At 44.0% G+C, this 20,437-nt stretch overlaps 5 non-coding genes across 5 annotated transcripts; all 5 read left to right on the top strand.

Annotated features, from left to right (window-relative positions):
* Nucleotides 1-3,689: 3,689 nt before the first annotated feature.
* Nucleotides 3,690-3,794, top strand: LOC138570678 (U6 spliceosomal RNA). Its single transcript, XR_011303714.1, has one exon. It is a non-coding gene; the product is annotated as a U6 spliceosomal RNA (small nuclear RNA).
* A 2,452-nt stretch (nucleotides 3,795-6,246) lies between these two features.
* On the top strand, nucleotides 6,247-6,351 carry LOC138570677 (U6 spliceosomal RNA). The gene has a single exon (XR_011303713.1). It is a non-coding gene; the product is annotated as a U6 spliceosomal RNA (small nuclear RNA).
* Nucleotides 6,352-11,848: 5,497 nt separating this feature from the next.
* Nucleotides 11,849-11,953, top strand: LOC138570676 (U6 spliceosomal RNA). Its single transcript, XR_011303712.1, has one exon. It is a non-coding gene; the product is annotated as a U6 spliceosomal RNA (small nuclear RNA).
* Nucleotides 11,954-17,444: 5,491 nt separating this feature from the next.
* LOC138570675 (U6 spliceosomal RNA) lies at nucleotides 17,445-17,549 on the top strand. Its single transcript, XR_011303711.1, has one exon. It is a non-coding gene; the product is annotated as a U6 spliceosomal RNA (small nuclear RNA).
* Nucleotides 17,550-20,001: 2,452 nt separating this feature from the next.
* On the top strand, nucleotides 20,002-20,106 carry LOC138570674 (U6 spliceosomal RNA). The gene has a single exon (XR_011303710.1). It is a non-coding gene; the product is annotated as a U6 spliceosomal RNA (small nuclear RNA).
* The last annotated feature ends 331 nt before the right edge of the window (nucleotides 20,107-20,437 follow it).

Genomic DNA, 20,437 nt, shown 5'->3' with positions numbered 1-20,437 from the left:
GGCACACAAGCCTCATATCCCGTTGCTCTTTATAAATTCACATCATCTCCCACCAATACAAGCTGTAAAAGATTTTCAGGGCTTAGCCAAGCAAACTAGACTAGGGTCGAAGGTTAAGCAATCCTTAAATCAGCAGCAGAGTTAACATTGAAATCAGCCTCAGAATCTCTTAAGGGATGGTCCAACATCTGTTGCTTGCAGCACGCAATGGGGCAGCCTGGGTGCTGACAGCTTAAGCCAGCTCCTGTTCTTGCCTTGTCCTTGATCCAGCCATGGGCCCACATGCACTCAGAGGAATAGAGTGTTTCTCGTGTCTATGGGTCTGCCGTGATGCTCTCACGCTTGCATCACCCAGCCTTCGTGATGGGGAGGGTGTGTCAATTTGCAAGCACCCTGCAGCATGAATCTGTTTATCTTTAAATATAATTGCCATTAAACCAAACCCTTTAGGACCGGATCAATACGGCAGAAAAAGAATGCTGATGTATTGCTGTTTGCCTCTTAATTTCATACCATCCAACATATAAATGGTGTTTGGTCAATGATTTGCCATATCAAATGTCCTTATGTCACAGGCAGAAAGTTCAGAGGTCCTAATCAATGGTTTGGTTGGCTCTCCCTTTGCGCTTGCCTTAAGGCGCCAGCACCAGAGGCTGCCCGATTGCGCCCTGAAAGCAACCAATGTTGAGCCATCCTTTAAGAGATTCTGAGGCTGATTTCAATGTTATTTTTGCTGCTGATTTAACGATTGCTCAACCTTCGACCCACGTCTAGTTTCCTTGGCTATGCCCTTGACATCTTTTACAGCTTGCATTGGTGGGAGATGATGTGAGTTTATCGAGAGCAACGGGATATGAGGCATGTGGGCCATAAAAAACAGCTCTGGGATTTTTTTTTAATCAGAAAGCCCCTTTAAGTAGGGAACTTTGGATGGACAGCCCTGCTGAGAGCAAAAGGATTACACAAAAGATAAGTGGGTCAGTGGGTCAAGGGATAGCACATCTGACTGTGAGTCAGTTTATTGTTAGTCCAAATCCTACCCGTTTCAACATTTTTCCAGGCTTTTTGTTTAATTTCTTAACAGATCCATTCCTATGTAGCTCAGCAACACATGTACTAATATTGGAATGATAATGGGAACATTGAATTGGCCCCTGCTCTGAAGGATGACACGTACATTTGTAAAGCATTCACTATTTTTAGCACATGACGGGACAGAAACTTTGTTAATTTGCAAGTCTTTATTTTTTAATTCATCTTTTTTGATGAAGATTGAAATTGTATGTTCATAGGGGCTGACGCCTGGGCAGCGGCAGGCAATTTGGAGAACAGAAATATTATTCATACATATTAAACAACAACACAATACATTTTGCGCCAAATTCAACACTAATGCCTCAGGAGCCTTTTACTTGTGAGTCCTAGTGACTGAATGAACAGCCCCGTCCCCTTCAATTTCTTGACTTGTACTTTTAGAAGTGGCACGGTTCCCATTCGACCAAATTCAGTATTATCACTTTCCCCATTGTTGTGCACGCCAGCGTAAACTGCTTTAAGGTGCTATTTGCAAACATCGCTCTGAACTACAGCTTTATTTGCTTCTAGGCCTTTATCTTTAATTGGGGCTGAGCAGTGTACTCTGGATTTGGCTGCTTTTAGTTGGTTGATTTCTTTTTTGATTTCTGTAACCTTCAAAGAGTCCCATTGTGAAATACCATTGTCAGAATATGCTACAGTGCATGAAAACTTAAAATAAATGGTTGTGAGAGGGAGAGGGAGAGGGGGAGGGAGGGGGCGGGGGGAGAAAGAGAGCGGGCGGGAGGGAGGAAGGAGGGAGGGAAGGAGGAAGGGAGAGAGAGAGAGAGACAGAGAGAGAGGAAACAAAGAAAATATGGTATTCGGGGGTTGGGGGGCTATGTTTTTACATGGAAAAGATTTTAGGCTTTTAATCAAGTGGAAATGGCTCTGTGGCTGGTATCTCAGCCTGTTGATGCTTTGTTGAGTTGCTTGGAACATGCAAGGAAGGAGACCTGAAGCACTCCCAACCAGGTTGCATGTCTCCAAGTTACTGAAATCCCACAGACCTCCTCCCTGTGCCACAAAGTTCTGGGCACTGAGCTCTGTAGTTCCCCACAAGTCGCAAAGCACCCCAGATTTACTTTCTCAAAGTTGCTAGTGACTGCTACCCCACCTCGACCACTATATTTTCCCCAGATACTTGCTACTGTGGAGTAAGCAGGGCTAATAAAGAGGGAGAGGGGGTTTGCCTATGCAAATCATCTGCCAGGATCCTACCTGGCAGGTCATTCCATCTTACCAGCTGACACCTGGGCAGCGGCAGGTAATTTGGAGAACAGACATATACGGACAGGCCACAAAGCAAAGGTTGGGCCGTTGATTGAGGATCCCTTTAGCCATGCCTCCCTAAGTTACCGAGGTCCAGAAAAATTCCACCCTCAGCTCTCATAGAGAGGTCCTTGGCCGATCGTGGCCGATCAGGGGAGTAAAGGGTCGGGGGTGACTGCACACTGCCTCACCTTTTCACTGCTTTCTACAGTGGTAATGCTTTTGCAGAAGGGGCCAGTACAAGTGATTTTGTTCTGCGCTGTGGGAAAGTGGTTAATGTCAGTGGATAAATGTCAAACTACTTGCGCTGTTCAACACACATACATGCAGAGAAATAATGTTATGTTTTTTGGGGAAGATCTAGAGGGTCCTGCTGATGATTTATTAAACTGTCTGCTACTCTTTCTTTTACATAGAGTCTTCCCTGCCCAGGAATGTTTAAGGCATATTGTATGTCCCTCCCTTACAATGAAAACTCTGTTGAAAGCACAGAGGTACATAGGAATGGATCTGTTAAGAAATGAAACAAAAAGCCTGGAAAATGTCGAACCAGGTAGTATTTGGACTTACAAAAGACGGACTCACAGTCAAATGTGCTATCCGTTGACCCACTGACCCCCTTACCTTTTGTGTAATACTTTTGCTCTCAGTAGGGTTGTCCAAAGTTCTCTTCTTAAAGCGGCTTTCTTATAAAAAATCCTAGACCTGCTTTTTGTGGCACACATGCCTCATATCCCGTTGCTCTTGATAAACTCACATCATCTCCCCCCAATACAAGCTGTAAAAGATTTCCAGGCCTTATCCGAGCAAACTAGACGTGGGTCGAAGGTTCAGCAATCCTTAAATCAGCAGTAAAGTTAACATTGAAATCAGCCTCAGAATCTCGTCAAGGATGGTCCAACATCTATTGCTTACAGGGCTCAATCGGACAGCTTCTGGCACTGATGCCTTAAGCCACTTCCTGTTGTTGCCTTGTCCTTGATACAGCCATGGGCCCACATACACTCAGTGGAACAGAGTTTTTCTCATGTCTATGGGTCTATTGTGATGCTCTCAGGCTTGCATCACCCAGCCATTGTGATGGGGAGGGGTGTCATTTTGCAAGCACCCTGGAGCATGAATCTGTATATCTTCAAATATAATTGGCATTAAACCAAACCCTTTAGGACCAGATCAATACAGCAGCAAAGAATGCTTATTCATTGTTGTTTCCCTCTTCATTTCATACCACCCGATATTTAAATGGTGTTTGGACTTTCTACCCTCTGACATAAGGACATTTGGTATGGCAAACCTTTGACTAGATGTCCTAATCAATGGTTTGATTGACTCTCCCTTTGCACTTGCTTCAGCAACACATGTACTAATATTGGAATGATAATGTGAACATTAAATTGTCCCCTGCTCTAAAGGATGACACGCACATTCGTAAAGCATTCACTATTTTTGGCACATGACAGGACAGAAACTTTCTTAATTTGCAAGTCTTTATTTTTTAATACATGTTTTTTTAATGAAGATTGAAATTGTATGTTCATACATATTACACGACAACACAATACATTTTGCGCCAAATTCAACACTCATGCCTCAGGAGCCTTTTACTTGTGAGTCCTATTGACTGAATGAACAGCCCCCTCTCCTTCAATTTCTTGACTTGTACTTTTAGAAGTGGCACGCTTCTTTTGTTTTTTTATCCCATTTTACCAAACTCCGTTTTATCAGTTTCCACCTTGTTGTGCACTCCAGCGTAAACTGCTTTAAGGTGCTATTTGCAAACATTGTTCTGAACTACAGCTTTACTTGCTTCTAGGCCTTAATCTTTAATTGGGGCTGAGCAGTGTACTCTGGCTTTGGCTGCTTTTAGTTGGTTGGTTTCTTTTTTGATTTCTGTAACTTTCAAAGAGTCCCATTGTGAAATACCGTTGCCAGAATGTGCTACAGTGCATGAAAACTTAAAATAAATGGTTGTGAGAGGGAGAGGGGGAGGGAGGGGGCGGGGGGAGAAAGAGAGCGGGCGGGAGGGGGGAAGGTTAAGGAGGGAGGGTGAGAGAGAGAGAGAGAGAGAGAGAGAGAGAGAGAGAGAGAGAGAGAGAAAAAACAAAGAAAATATGGTATTCGGGGGGGCTATGTTTTTACATGGAAAAGATTTTAGGCTTTTAATCAAGTGGAAAGAGGCTCTGTGGCTGGTATCTCAGCCTGTTGATGCTTTGTTGAGTTGCTTGGAACATGCAACAAAGGTGACCTGAAGCACTCCCGACCAGGTTGCATGTCTCTAATTTACTGCAATCCCACAGACCTCCTCCGTGTGCCACAAAGTACCTGAGCTCTGCAGTTGTTCCCCACAAGTCGCCAAGCTCCCCAGATTTACTTTCTCAGAGTTGCTAGTTACTGCTACCCCACCTCGACCACTATATTTTCCCCAGATACTTGCTACTGTGCAGAAAGCAGGGCTAAGAGAGAGGGAGAAGGGGTGTGCCTATGCAAATCATCTGCCAGGATCATTCCTGGGAGGTCATTCCATCCCACCAAATGACACCCGAGCAGCGGCACATAATTTGGAGAACAGAAATATTCGGACAGGCCACAAAGCAAAGGCTGGGCCGTTGATTGAGGAACCCTTTAGCCATGTATCCCTAAGTTACCGAGGTCCAGAAAAATTCCACCCTCAGCTCTCATAGAGAGGTCCTTGGCCGATCGTGGCCGATCAGGGCCGTGAAGGGTCGGGGTGACTGCACACTGCCTCACCTTTTCACTGCTTTCTACAGCGGTAATGCTTTTGCAGAAGGGACCTGTACAAGTGATTTTATTCTGCGCTGTGGGAAAGTGACATTTAACCACTGGCATTAAGCAAACGACTTGCGCTGCTCAACGCACATACATGCAGAGAAATAATGTTATGTTTTTTGGGGAAGATCTAGAGGGTCCTGCTGATGATTTATTAAACTGTCTGCTACTCTTTCTTTTACATAGAGTCTTCCCTGCCCAGGAATGTTTAAGGCATATTGTATGTCCCTCCCTTACAATGAAAACTCTGTTGAAAGCACAGAGGTACATAGGAATGGATCTGTTAAGAAATGAAACAAAAAGCCTGGAAAATGTCGAACCAGGTAGTATTTGGACTTACAAAAGACGGACTCACAGTCAAATGTGCTATCCGTTGACCCACTGACCCCCTTACCTTTTGTGTAATACTTTTGCTCTCAGTAGGGTTGTCCAAAGTTCTCTTCTTAAAGCGGCTTTCTTATAAAAAATCCTAGACCTGCTTTTTGTGGCACACATGCCTCATATCCCGTTGCTCTTGATAAACTCACATCATCTCCCCCCAATACAAGCTGTAAAAGATTTCCAGGCCTTATCCGAGCAAACTAGACGTGGGTCGAAGGTTCAGCAATCCTTAAATCAGCAGTAAAGTTAACATTGAAATCAGCCTCAGAATCTCTTCAAGGATGGTCCAACATCTATTGCTTACAGGGCTCAATCGGACAGCTTCTGGCACTGATGCCTTAAGCCACTTCCTGTTGTTGCCTTGTCCTTGATACAGCCATGGGCCCACATACACTCAGTGGTACAGAGTTTTTCTCATGTCTATGGGTCTATTGTGATGCTCTCAGGCTTGCATCACCCAGCCATTGTGATGGGGAGGGGTGTCATTTTGCAAGCACCCTGGAGCATGAATCTGTATATCTTCAAATATAATTGGCATTAAACCAAACCCTTTAGGACCAGATCAATACAGCAGCAAAGAATGCTTATTCATTGTTGTTTCCCTCTTCATTTCATACCACCCGATATTTAAATGGTGTTTGGACTTTCTACCCTCTGACATAAGGACATTTGGTATGGCAAACCTTTGACTAGATGTCCTAATCAATGGTTTGATTGACTCTCCCTTTGCACTTGCTTCAGCAACACATGTACTAATATTGGAATGATAATGTGAACATTAAATTGTCCCCTGCTCTAAAGGATGACACGCACATTCGTAAAGCATTCACTATTTTTGGCACATGACAGGACAGAAACTTTCTTAATTTGCAAGTCTTTATTTTTTAATACATGTTTTTTTAATGAAGATTGAAATTGTATGTTCATACATATTACACGACAACACACTACATTTTGCGCCAAATTCAACACTCATGCCTCAGGAGCCTTTTACTTGTGAGTCCTATTGACTGAATGAACAGCCCCCTCTCCTTCAATTTCTTGACTTGTACTTTTAGAAGTGGCAAGCTTCTTTTGTTTTTTTATCCCATTTTACCAAACTCCGTTTTATCAGTTTCCACCTTGTTGTGCACTCCAGCGTAAACTGCTTTAAGGTGCTATTTGCAAACATTGTTCTGAACTACAGCTTTACTTGCTTCTAGGCCTTAATCTTTAATTGGGGCTGAGCAGTGTACTCTGGCTTTGGCTGCTTTTAGTTGGTTGGTTTCTTTTTTGATTTCTGTAACTTTCAAAGAGTCCCATTGTGAAATACCGTTGTCAGAATGTGCTACAGTGCATGAAAACTTAAAATAAATGGTTGTGAGAGGGAGAGGGGGAGGGAGGGGGCGGGGGGAGAAAGAGAGCGGGCGGGAGGGGGAAGGTTAAGGAGGGAGGGAGAGAGAGAGAGAGAGAGAGAGAGAGAGAGAGAGAGAGAGAGAGAAAAAACAAAGAAAATATGGTATTCGGGGGGGCTATGTTTTTACATGGAAAAGATTTTAGGCTTTTAATCAAGTGGAAAGAGGCTCTGTGGCTGGTATCTCAGCCTGTTGATGCTTTGTTGAGTTGCTTGGAACATGCAACAAAGGTGACCTGAAGCACTCCCGACCAGGTTGCATGTCTCTAATTTACTGAAATCCCACAGACCTCCTCCGTGTGCCACAAAGTACCTGAGCTCTGCAGTTGTTCCCCACAAGTCGCCAAGCTCCCCAGATTTACTTTCTCAGAGTTGCTAGTTACTGCTACCCCACCTCGACCACTATATTTTCCCCAGATACTTGCTACTGTGCAGAAAGCAGGGCTAAGAGAGAGGGAGAAGGGGTGTGCCTATGCAAATCATCTGCCAGGATCATTCCTGGGAGGTCATTCCATCCCACCAAATGACACCCGAGCAGCGGCACATAATTTGGAGAACAGAAATATTCGGACAGGCCACAAAGCAAAGGCTGGGCCGTTGATTGAGGAACCCTTTAGCCATGTCTCCCTAAGTTACCGAGGTCCAGAAAAATTCCACCCTCAGCTCTCATAGAGAGGTCCTTGGCCGATCGTGGCCGATCAGGGCCGTGAAGGGTCGGGGTGACTGCACACTGCCTCACCTTTTCACTGCTTTCTACAGCGGTAATGCTTTTGCAGAAGGGACCTGTACAAGTGATTTTATTCTGCGCTGTGGGAAAGTGACATTTAACCACTGGCATTAACCAAACGACTTGCGCTGCTCAACGCACATACATGCAGAGAAATCATTTCATGTTTTTTGGGGAAGGTCTAGAGGGTCCTGCTGATTATTTATGAAGCTGTACGCTACTCTTGCTTTTACAGAGAGTCTTCCCTGCCCAGGAATGTTTAAGGCATACTGTATATCCCTCCCTTACAATGAAAACTCTGTTAAAAGCACAGAGGTACATAGGAATGGATCTGTTAAGAAATGAAACGAAAAACCTGGACAAAATGTCGAAACGGGTAGGATTTGGACTTAGCACATCTGACTGTGAGTCAGTTAATTGTATCTCTTCACCCACTGACCCCCTTTCCTTTTGTGTAATCCTTTTGCTCTCAATAGGATTTTCCAAAGTGGCTTTCATATAAAAGATCATAGACCTGCATTTTGTGGCACACAAGCCTCATATCCCGTTGCTCTTTATAAATTCACATCATCTCCCACCAATACAAGCTGTAAAAGATTTTCAGGGCTTAGCCAAGCAAACTAGACTTGGGTCGAAGGTTAAGCAATCCTTAAATCAGCAGCAGAGTTAACATTGAAATCAGCCTCAGAATCTCTTAAGGGATGGTCCAACATCTGTTGCTTGCAGCACGCAATGGGGCAGCCTGGGTGCTGACAGCTTAAGCCAGCTCCTGTTCTTGCCTTGTCCTTGATCCAGCCATGGGCCCACATGCACTCAGAGGAATAGAGTGTTTCTCGTGTCTATGGGTCTGCCGTGATGCTCTCACGCTTGCATCACCCAGCCTTCGTGATGGGGAGGGTGTGTCAATTTGCAAGCACCCTGCAGCATGAATCTGTTTATCTTTAAATATAATTGCCATTAAACCAAACCCTTTAGGACCGGATCAATACGGCAGAAAAAGAATGCTGATGTATTGCTGTTTGCCTCTTAATTTCATACCATCCAACATATAAATGGTGTTTGGTCAATGATTTGCCATATCAAATGTCCTTATGTCACAGGCAGAAAGTTCAGAGGTCCTAATCAATGGTTTGGTTGGCTCTCCCTTTGCGCTTGCCTTAAGGCGCCAGCACCAGAGGCTGCCCGATTGCGCTCTGAAAGCAACCAATGTTGAGCCATCCTTTAAGAGATTCTGAGGCTGATTTCAATGTTATTTTTGCTGCTGATTTAACGATTGCTCAACCTTCGACCCACGTCTAGTTTCCTTGGCTATGCCCTTGACATCTTTTACAGCTTGCATTGGTGGGAGATGATGTGAGTTTATCGAGAGCAACGGGATATGAGGCATGTGGGCCATAAAAAACAGCTCTGGGATTTTTTTTTAATCAGAAAGCCCCTTTAAGTAGGGAACTTTGGATGGACAGCCCTGCTGAGAGCAAAAGGATTACACAAAAGATAAGTGGGTCAGTGGGTCAAGGGATAGCACATCTGACTGTGAGTCAGTTTATTGTTAGTCCAAATCCTACCCGTTTCAACATTTTTCCAGGCTTTTTGTTTAATTTCTTAACAGATCCATTCCTATGTAGCTCAGCAACACATGTACTAATATTGGAATGATAATGGGAACATTGAATTGGCCCCTGCTCTGAAGGATGACACGTACATTTGTAAAGCATTCACTATTTTTAGCACATGACGGGACAGAAACTTTGTTAATTTGCAAGTCTTTATTTTTTAATTCATCTTTTTTGATGAAGATTGAAATTGTATGTTCATAGGGGCTGACGCCTGGGCAGCGGCAGGCAATTTGGAGAACAGAAATATTATTCATACATATTAAACAACAACACAATACATTTTGCGCCAAATTCAACACTAATGCCTCAGGAGCCTTTTACTTGTGAGTCCTAGTGACTGAATGAACAGCCCCGTCCCCTTCAATTTCTTGACTTGTACTTTTAGAAGTGGCACGGTTCCCATTCGACCAAATTCAGTATTATCACTTTCCCCATTGTTGTGCACGCCAGCGTAAACTGCTTTAAGGTGCTATTTGCAAACATCACTCTGAACTACAGCTTTATTTGCTTCTAGGCCTTTATCTTTAATTGGGGCTGAGCAGTGTACTCTGGATTTGGCTGCTTTTAGTTGGTTGATTTCTTTTTTGATTTCTGTAACCTTCAAAGAGTCCCATTGTGAAATACCATTGTCAGAATATGCTACAGTGCATGAAAACTTAAAATAAATGGTTGTGAGAGGGAGAGGGAGAGGGGGAGGGAGGGGGCGGGGGGAGAAAGAGAGCGGGCGGGAGGGAGGAAGGAGGGAGGGAAGGAGGAAGGGAGAGAGAGAGAGAGACAGAGAGAGAGGAAACAAAGAAAATATGGTATTCGGGGGTTGGGGGGCTATGTTTTTACATGGAAAAGATTTTAGGCTTTTAATCAAGTGGAAATGGCTCTGTGGCTGGTATCTCAGCCTGTTGATGCTTTGTTGAGTTGCTTGGAACATGCAAGGAAGGAGACCTGAAGCACTCCCAACCAGGTTGCATGTCTCCAAGTTACTGAAATCCCACAGACCTCCTCCCTGTGCCACAAAGTTCTGGGCACTGAGCTCTGTAGTTCCCCACAAGTCGCAAAGCACCCCAGATTTACTTTCTCAAAGTTGCTAGTGACTGCTACCCCACCTCGACCACTATATTTTCCCCAGATACTTGCTACTGTGGAGTAAGCAGGGCTAATAAAGAGGGAGAGGGGGTTTGCCTATGCAAATCATCTGCCAGGATCCTACCTGGCAGGTCATTCCATCTTACCAGCTGACACCTGGGCAGCGGCAGGTAATTTGGAGAACAGACATATACGGACAGGCCACAAAGCAAAGGTTGGGCCGTTGATTGAGGATCCCTTTAGCCATGCCTCCCTAAGTTACCGAGGTCCAGAAAAATTCCACCCTCAGCTCTCATAGAGAGGTCCTTGGCCGATCGTGGCCGATCAGGGGAGTAAAGGGTCGGGGGTGACTGCACACTGCCTCACCTTTTCACTGCTTTCTACAGAGGTAATGCTTTTGCAGAAGGGGCCAGTACAAGTGATTTTGTTCTGCGCTGTGGGAAAGTGGTTAATGTCAGTGGATAAATGTCAAACTACTTGCGCTGTTCAACACACATACATGCAGAGAAATAATGTTATGTTTTTTGGGGAAGATCTAGAGGGTCCTGCTGATGATTTATTAAACTGTCTGCTACTCTTTCTTTTACATAGAGTCTTCCCTGCCCAGGAATGTTTAAGGCATATTGTATGTCCCTCCCTTACAATGAAAACTCTGTTGAAAGCACAGAGGTACATAGGAATGGATCTGTTAAGAAATGAAACAAAAAGCCTGGAAAATGTCGAACCAGGTAGTATTTGGACTTACAAAAGACGGACTCACAGTCAAATGTGCTATCCGTTGACCCACTGACCCCCTTACCTTTTGTGTAATACTTTTGCTCTCAGTAGGGTTGTCCAAAGTTCTCTTCTTAAAGCGGCTTTCTTATAAAAAATCCTAGACCTGCTTTTTGTGGCACACATGCCTCATATCCCGTTGCTCTTGATAAACTCACATCATCTCCCCCCAATACAAGCTGTAAAAGATTTCCAGGCCTTATCCGAGCAAACTAGACGTGGGTCGAAGGTTCAGCAATCCTTAAATCAGCAGTAAAGTTAACATTGAAATCAGCCTCAGAATCTCGTCAAGGATGGTCCAACATCTATTGCTTACAGGGCTCAATCGGACAGCTTCTGGCACTGATGCCTTAAGCCACTTCCTGTTGTTGCCTTGTCCTTGATACAGCCATGGGCCCACATACACTCAGTGGTACAGAGTTTTTCTCATGTCTATGGGTCTATTGTGATGCTCTCAGGCTTGCATCACCCAGCCATTGTGATGGGGAGGGGTGTCATTTTGCAAGCACCCTGGAGCATGAATCTGTATATCTTCAAATATAATTGGCATTAAACCAAACCCTTTAGGACCAGATCAATACAGCAGCAAAGAATGCTTATTCATTGTTGTTTCCCTCTTCATTTCATACCACCCGATATTTAAATGGTGTTTGGACTTTCTACCCTCTGACATAAGGACATTTGGTATGGCAAACCTTTGACTAGATGTCCTAATCAATGGTTTGATTGACTCTCCCTTTGCACTTGCTTCAGCAACACATGTACTAATATTGGAATGATAATGTGAACATTAAATTGTCCCCTGCTCTAAAGGATGACACGCACATTCGTAAAGCATTCACTATTTTTGGCACATGACAGGACAGAAACTTTCTTAATTTGCAAGTCTTTATTTTTTAATACATGTTTTTTTAATGAAGATTGAAATTGTATGTTCATACATATTACACGACAACACACTACATTTTGCGCCAAATTCAACACTCATGCCTCAGGAGCCTTTTACTTGTGAGTCCTATTGACTGAATGAACAGCCCCCTCTCCTTCAATTTCTTGACTTGTACTTTTAGAAGTGGCACGCTTCTTTTGTTTTTTTATCCCATTTTACCAAACTCCGTTTTATCAGTTTCCACCTTGTTGTGCACTCCAGCGTAAACTGCTTTAAGGTGCTATTTGCAAACATTGTTCTGAACTACAGCTTTACTTGCTTCTAGGCCTTAATCTTTAATTGGGGCTGAGCAGTGTACTCTGGCTTTGGCTGCTTTTAGTTGGTTGGTTTCTTTTTTGATTTCTGTAACTTTCAAAGAGTCCCATTGTGAAATACCGTTGTCAGAATGTGCTACAGTGCATGAAAACTTAAAATAAATGGTTGTGAGAGGGAGAGGGGGAGGGAGGGGGCGGGGGGAGAAAGAGAGCGGGCGGGAGGGGGAAGGTTAAGGAGGGAGGGAGAGAGAGAGAGAGAGAGAGAGAGAGAGAGAGAGAGAGAAAAAACAAAGAAAATATGGTATTCGGGGGGGCTATGTTTTTACATGGAAAAGATTTTAGGCTTTTAATCAAGTGGAAAGAGGCTCTGTGGCTGGTATCTCAGCCTGTTGATGCTTTGTTGAGTTGCTTGGAACATGCAACAAAGGTGACCTGAAGCACTCCCGACCAGGTTGCATGTCTCTAATTTACTGAAATCCCACAGACCTCCTCCGTGTGCCACAAAGTACCTGAGCTCTGCAGTTGTTCCCCACAAGTCGCCAAGCTCCCCAGATTTACTTTCTCAGAGTTGCTAGTTACTGCTACCCCACCTCGACCACTATATTTTCCCCAGATACTTGCTACTGTGCAGAAAGCAGGGCTAAGAGAGAGGGAGAAGGGGTGTGCCTATGCAAATCATCTGCCAGGATCATTCCTGGGAGGTCATTCCATCCCACCAAATGACACCCGAGCAGCGGCACATAATTTGGAGAACAGAAATATTCGGACAGGCCACAAAGCAAAGGCTGGGCCGTTGATTGAGGAACCCTTTAGCCATGTCTCCCTAAGTTACCGAGGTCCAGAAAAATTCCACCCTCAGCTCTCATAGAGAGGTCCTTGGCCGATCGTGGCCGATCAGGGCCGTGAAGGGTCGGGGTGACTGCACACTGCCTCACCTTTTCACTGCTTTCTACAGCGGTAATGCTTTTGCAGAAGGGACCTGTACAAGTGATTTTATTCTGCGCTGTGGGAAAGTGACATTTAACCACTGGCATTAACCAAACGACTTGCGCTGCTCAACGCACATACATGCAGAGAAATCATTTCATGTTTTTTGGGGAAGGTCTAGAGGGTCCTGCTGATTATTTATGAAGCTGTACGCTACTCTTGCTTTTACAGAGAGTCTTCCCTGCCCAGGAATGTTTAAGGCATACTGTATATCCCTCCCTTACAATGAAAACTCTGTTAAAAGCACAGAGGTACATAGGAATGGATCTGTTAAGAAATGAAACGAAAAACCTGGACAAAATGTCGAAACGGGTAGGATTTGGACTTAGCACATCTGACTGTGAGTCAGTTAATTGTATCTCTTCACCCACTGACCCCCTTTCCTTTTGTGTAATCCTTTTGCTCTCAATAGGATTTTCCAAAGTGGCTTTCATATAAAAGATCATAGACCTGCATTTTGTGGCACACAAGCCTCATATCCCGTTGCTCTTTATAAATTCACATCATCTCCCACCAATACAAGCTGTAAAAGATTTTCAGGGCTTAGCCAAGCAAACTAGACTTGGGTCGAAGGTTAAGCAATCCTTAAATCAGCAGCAGAGTTAACATTGAAATCAGCCTCAGAATCTCTTAAGGGATGGTCCAACATCTGTTGCTTGCAGCACGCAATGGGGCAGCCTGGGTGCTGACAGCTTAAGCCAGCTCCTGTTCTTGCCTTGTCCTTGATCCAGCCATGGGCCCACATGCACTCAGAGGAATAGAGTGTTTCTCGTGTCTATGGGTCTGCCGTGATGCTCTCACGCTTGCATCACCCAGCCTTCGTGATGGGGAGGGTGTGTCAATTTGCAAGCACCCTGCAGCATGAATCTGTTTATCTTTAAATATAATTGCCATTAAACCAAACCCTTTAGGACCGGATCAATACGGCAGAATAAGAATGCTGATGTATTGCTGTTTGCCTCTTAATTTCATACCATCCAACATATAAATGGTGTTTGGTCAATGATTTGCCATATCAAATGTCCTTATGTCACAGGCAGAAAGTTCAGAGGTCCTAATCAATGGTTTGGTTGGCTCTCCCTTTGCGCTTGCCTTAAGGCGCCAGCACCAGAGGCTGCCCGATTGCGCCCTGAAAGCAACCAATGTTGAGCCATCCTTTAAGAGATTCTGAGGCTGATTTCAATGTTATTTTTGCTGCTGATTTAACGATTGCTCAACCTTCGACCCACGTCTAGTTTCCTTGGCTATGCCCTTGACATCTTTTACAGCTTGCATTGGTGGGAGATGATGTGAGTTTATCGAGAGCAACGGGATATGAGGCATGTGGGCCATAAAAAACAGCTCTGGGATTTTTTTTTAATCAGAAAGCCCCTTTAAGTAGGGAACTTTGGATGGACAGCCCTGCTGAGAGCAAAAGGATTACACAAAAGATAAGTGGGTCAGTGGGTCAAGGGATAGCACATCTGACTGTGAGTCAGTTTATTGTTAGTCCAAATCCTACCCGTTTCAACATTTTTCCAGGCTTTTTGTTTAATTTCTTAACAGATCCATTCCTATGTAGCTCAGCAACACATGTACTAATATTGGAATGATAATGGGAACATTGAATTGGCCCCTGCTCTGAAGGATGACACGTACATTTGTAAAGCATTCACTATTTTTAGCACATGACGGGACAGAAACTTTGTTAATTTGCAAGTCTTTATTTTTTAATTCATCTTTTTTGATGAAGATTGAAATTGTATGTTCATAGGGGCTGACGCCTGGGCAGCGGCAGGCAATTTGGAGAACAGAAATATTATTCATACATATTAAACAACAACACAATACATTTTGCGCCAAATTCAACACTAATGCCTCAGGAGCCTTTTACTTGTGAGTCCTAGTGACTGAATGAACAGCCCCGTCCCCTTCAATTTCTTGACTTGTACTTTTAGAAGTGGCACGGTTCCCATTCGACCAAATTCAGTATTATCACTTTCCCCATTGTTGTGCACGCCAGCGTAAACTGCTTTAAGGTGCTATTTGCAAACATCACTCTGAACTACAGCTTTATTTGCTTCTAGGCCTTTATCTTTAATTGGGGCTGAGCAGTGTACTCTGGATTTGGCTGCTTTTAGTTGGTTGATTTCTTTTTTGATTTCTGTAACCTTCAAAGAGTCCCATTGTGAAATACCATTGTCAGAATATGCTACAGTGCATGAAAACTTAAAATAAATGGTTGTGAGAGGGAGAGGGAGAGGGGGAGGGAGGGGGCGGGGGGAGAAAGAGAGCGGGCGGGAGGGAGGAAGGAGGGAGGGAAGGAGGAAGGGAGAGAGAGAGAGAGACAGAGAGAGAGGAAACAAAGAAAATATGGTATTCGGGGGTTGGGGGGCTATGTTTTTACATGGAAAAGATTTTAGGCTTTTAATCAAGTGGAAATGGCTCTGTGGCTGGTATCTCAGCCTGTTGATGCTTTGTTGAGTTGCTTGGAACATGCAAGGAAGGAGACCTGAAGCACTCCCAACCAGGTTGCATGTCTCCAAGTTACTGAAATCCCACAGACCTCCTCCCTGTGCCACAAAGTTCTGGGCACTGAGCTCTGTAGTTCCCCACAAGTCGCAAAGCACCCCAGATTTACTTTCTCAAAGTTGCTAGTGACTGCTACCCCACCTCGACCACTATATTTTCCCCAGATACTTGCTACTGTGGAGTAAGCAGGGCTAATAAAGAGGGAGAGGGGGTTTGCCTATGCAAATCATCTGCCAGGATCCTACCTGGCAGGTCATTCCATCTTACCAGCTGACACCTGGGCAGCGGCAGGTAATTTGGAGAACAGACATATACGGACAGGCCACAAAGCAAAGGTTGGGCCGTTGATTGAGGATCCCTTTAGCCATGCCTCCCTAAGTTACCGAGGTCCAGAAAAATTCCACCCTCAGCTCTCATAGAGAGGTCCTTGGCCGATCGTGGCCGATCAGGGGAGTAAAGGGTCGGGGGTGACTGCACACTGCCTCACCTTTTCACTGCTTTCTACAGAGGTAATGCTTTTGCAGAAGGGGCCAGTACAAGTGATTTTGTTCTGCGCTGTGGGAAAGTGGTTAATGTCAGTGGATAAATGTCAAACTACTTGCGCTGTTCAACACACATACATGCAGAGAAATAATGTTATGTTTTTTGGGGAAGATCTAGAGGGTCCTGCTGATGATTTATTAAACTGTCTGCTACTCTTTCTTTTACATAGAGTCTTCCCTGCCCAGGAATGTTTAAGGCATATTGTATGTCCCTCCCTTACAATGAAAACTCTGTTGAAAGCACAGAGGTACATAGGAATGGATCTGTTAAGAAATGAAACAAAAAGCCTGGAAAATGTCGAACCAGGTAGTATTTGGACTTACAAAAGACGGACTCACAGTCAAATGTGCTATCCGTTGACCCACTGACCCCCTTACCTTTTGTGTAATACTTTTGCTCTCAGTAGGGTTGTCCAAAGTTCTCTTCTTAAAGCGGCTTTCTTATAAAAAATCCTAGACCTGCTTTTTGTGGCACACATGCCTCATATCCCGTTGCTCTTGATAAACTCACATCATCTCCCCCCAATACAAGCTGTAAAAGATTTCCAGGCCTTATCCGAGCAAACTAGACGTGGGTCGAAGGTTCAGCAATCCTTAAATCAGCAGTAAAGTTAACATTGAAATCAGCCTCAGAATCTCGTCAAGGATGGTCCAACATCTATTGCTTACAGGGCTCAATCGGACAGCTTCTGGCACTGATGCCTTAAGCCACTTCCTGTTGTTGCCTTGTCCTTGATACAGCCATGGGCCCACATACACTCAGTGGTACAGAGTTTTTCTCATGTCTATGGGTCTATTGTGATGCTCTCAGGCTTGCATCACCCAGCCATTGTGATGGGGAGGGGTGTCATTTTGCAAGCACCCTGGAGCATGAATCTGTATATCTTCAAATATAATTGGCATTAAACCAAACCCTTTAGGACCAGATCAATACAGCAGCAAAGAATGCTTATTCATTGTTGTTTCCCTCTTCATTTCATACCACCCGATATTTAAATGGTGTTTGGACTTTCTACCCTCTGACATAAGGACATTTGGTATGGCAAACCTTTGACTAGATGTCCTAATCAATGGTTTGATTGACTCTCCCTTTGCACTTGCTTCAGCAACACATGTACTAATATTGGAATGATAATGTGAACATTAAATTGTCCCCTGCTCTAAAGGATGACACGCACATTCGTAAAGCATTCACTATTTTTGGCACATGACAGGACAGAAACTTTCTTAATTTGCAAGTCTTTATTTTTTAATACATGTTTTTTTAATGAAGATTGAAATTGTATGTTCATACATATTACACGACAACACAATACATTTTGCGCCAAATTCAACACTCATGCCTCAGGAGCCTTTTACTTGTGAGTCCTATTGACTGAATGAACAGCCCCCTCTCCTTCAATTTCTTGACTTGTACTTTTAGAAGTGGCACGCTTCTTTTGTTTTTTTATCCCATTTTACCAAACTCCGTTTTATCAGTTTCCACCTTGTTGTGCACTCCAGCGTAAACTGCTTTAAGGTGCTATTTGCAAACATTGTTCTGAACTACAGCTTTACTTGCTTCTAGGCCTTAATCTTTAATTGGGGCTGAGCAGTGTACTCTGGCTTTGGCTGCTTTTAGTTGGTTGGTTTCTTTTTTGATTTCTGTAACTTTCAAAGAGTCCCATTGTGAAATACCGTTGCCAGAATGTGCTACAGTGCATGAAAACTTAAAATAAATGGTTGTGAGAGGGAGAGGGGGAGGGAGGGGGCGGGGGGAGAAAGAGAGCGGGCGGGAGGGGGGAAGGTTAAGGAGGGAGGGTGAGAGAGAGAGAGAGAGAGAGAGAGAGAGAGAGAGAGAGAGAGAGAGAAAAAACAAAGAAAATATGGTATTCGGGGGGGCTATGTTTTTACATGGAAAAGATTTTAGGCTTTTAATCAAGTGGAAAGAGGCTCTGTGGCTGGTATCTCAGCCTGTTGATGCTTTGTTGAGTTGCTTGGAACATGCAACAAAGGTGACCTGAAGCACTCCCGACCAGGTTGCATGTCTCTAATTTACTGCAATCCCACAGACCTCCTCCGTGTGCCACAAAGTACCTGAGCTCTGCAGTTGTTCCCCACAAGTCGCCAAGCTCCCCAGATTTACTTTCTCAGAGTTGCTAGTTACTGCTACCCCACCTCGACCACTATATTTTCCCCAGATACTTGCTACTGTGCAGAAAGCAGGGCTAAGAGAGAGGGAGAAGGGGTGTGCCTATGCAAATCATCTGCCAGGATCATTCCTGGGAGGTCATTCCATCCCACCAAATGACACCCGAGCAGCGGCACATAATTTGGAGAACAGAAATATTCGGACAGGCCACAAAGCAAAGGCTGGGCCGTTGATTGAGGAACCCTTTAGCCATGTATCCCTAAGTTACCGAGGTCCAGAAAAATTCCACCCTCAGCTCTCATAGAGAGGTCCTTGGCCGATCGTGGCCGATCAGGGCCGTGAAGGGTCGGGGTGACTGCACACTGCCTCACCTTTTCACTGCTTTCTACAGCGGTAATGCTTTTGCAGAAGGGACCTGTACAAGTGATTTTATTCTGCGCTGTGGGAAAGTGACATTTAACCACTGGCATTAAGCAAACGACTTGCGCTGCTCAACGCACATACATGCAGAGAAATAATGTTATGTTTTTTGGGGAAGATCTAGAGGGTCCTGCTGATGATTTATTAAACTGTCTGCTACTCTTTCTTTTACATAGAGTCTTCCCTGCCCAGGAATGTTTAAGGCATATTGTATGTCCCTCCCTTACAATGAAAACTCTGTTGAAAGCACAGAGGTACATAGGAATGGATCTGTTAAGAAATGAAACAAAAAGCCTGGAAAATGTCGAACCAGGTAGTATTTGGACTTACAAAAGACGGACTCACAGTCAAATGTGCTATCCGTTGACCCACTGACCCCCTTACCTTTTGTGTAATACTTTTGCTCTCAGTAGGGTTGTCCAAAGTTCTCTTCTTAAAGCGGCTTTCTTATAAAAAATCCTAGACCTGCTTTTTGTGGCACACATGCCTCATATCCCGTTGCTCTTGATAAACTCACATCATCTCCCCCCAATACAAGCTGTAAAAGATTTCCAGGCCTTATCCGAGCAAACTAGACGTGGGTCGAAGGTTCAGCAATCCTTAAATCAGCAGTAAAGTTAACATTGAAATCAGCCTCAGAATCTCTTCAAGGATGGTCCAACATCTATTGCTTACAGGGCTCAATCGGACAGCTTCTGGCACTGATGCCTTAAGCCACTTCCTGTTGTTGCCTTGTCCTTGATACAGCCATGGGCCCACATACACTCAGTGGTACAGAGTTTTTCTCATGTCTATGGGTCTATTGTGATGCTCTCAGGCTTGCATCACCCAGCCATTGTGATGGGGAGGGGTGTCATTTTGCAAGCACCCTGGAGCATGAATCTGTATATCTTCAAATATAATTGGCATTAAACCAAACCCTTTAGGACCAGATCAATACAGCAGCAAAGAATGCTTATTCATTGTTGTTTCCCTCTTCATTTCATACCACCCGATATTTAAATGGTGTTTGGACTTTCTACCCTCTGACATAAGGACATTTGGTATGGCAAACCTTTGACTAGATGTCCTAATCAATGGTTTGATTGACTCTCCCTTTGCACTTGCTTCAGCAACACATGTACTAATATTGGAATGATAATGTGAACATTAAATTGTCCCCTGCTCTAAAGGATGACACGCACATTCGTAAAGCATTCACTATTTTTGGCACATGACAGGACAGAAACTTTCTTAATTTGCAAGTCTTTATTTTTTAATACATGTTTTTTTAATGAAGATTGAAATTGTATGTTCATACATATTACACGACAACACACTACATTTTGCGCCAAATTCAACACTCATGCCTCAGGAGCCTTTTACTTGTGAGTCCTATTGACTGAATGAACAGCCCCCTCTCCTTCAATTTCTTGACTTGTACTTTTAGAAGTGGCAAGCTTCTTTTGTTTTTTTATCCCATTTTACCAAACTCCGTTTTATCAGTTTCCACCTTGTTGTGCACTCCAGCGTAAACTGCTTTAAGGTGCTATTTGCAAA

This window comes from Ambystoma mexicanum, chromosome 2q (assembly GCF_040938575.1).
Source record: "Ambystoma mexicanum isolate Mex_15411 chromosome 2q, UKY_AmexF1_1, whole genome shotgun sequence".
Lineage (NCBI taxonomy): Eukaryota > Metazoa > Chordata > Amphibia > Caudata > Ambystomatidae > Ambystoma > Ambystoma mexicanum.
This window is presented reverse-complemented; position numbering and strand designations above follow the sequence as displayed.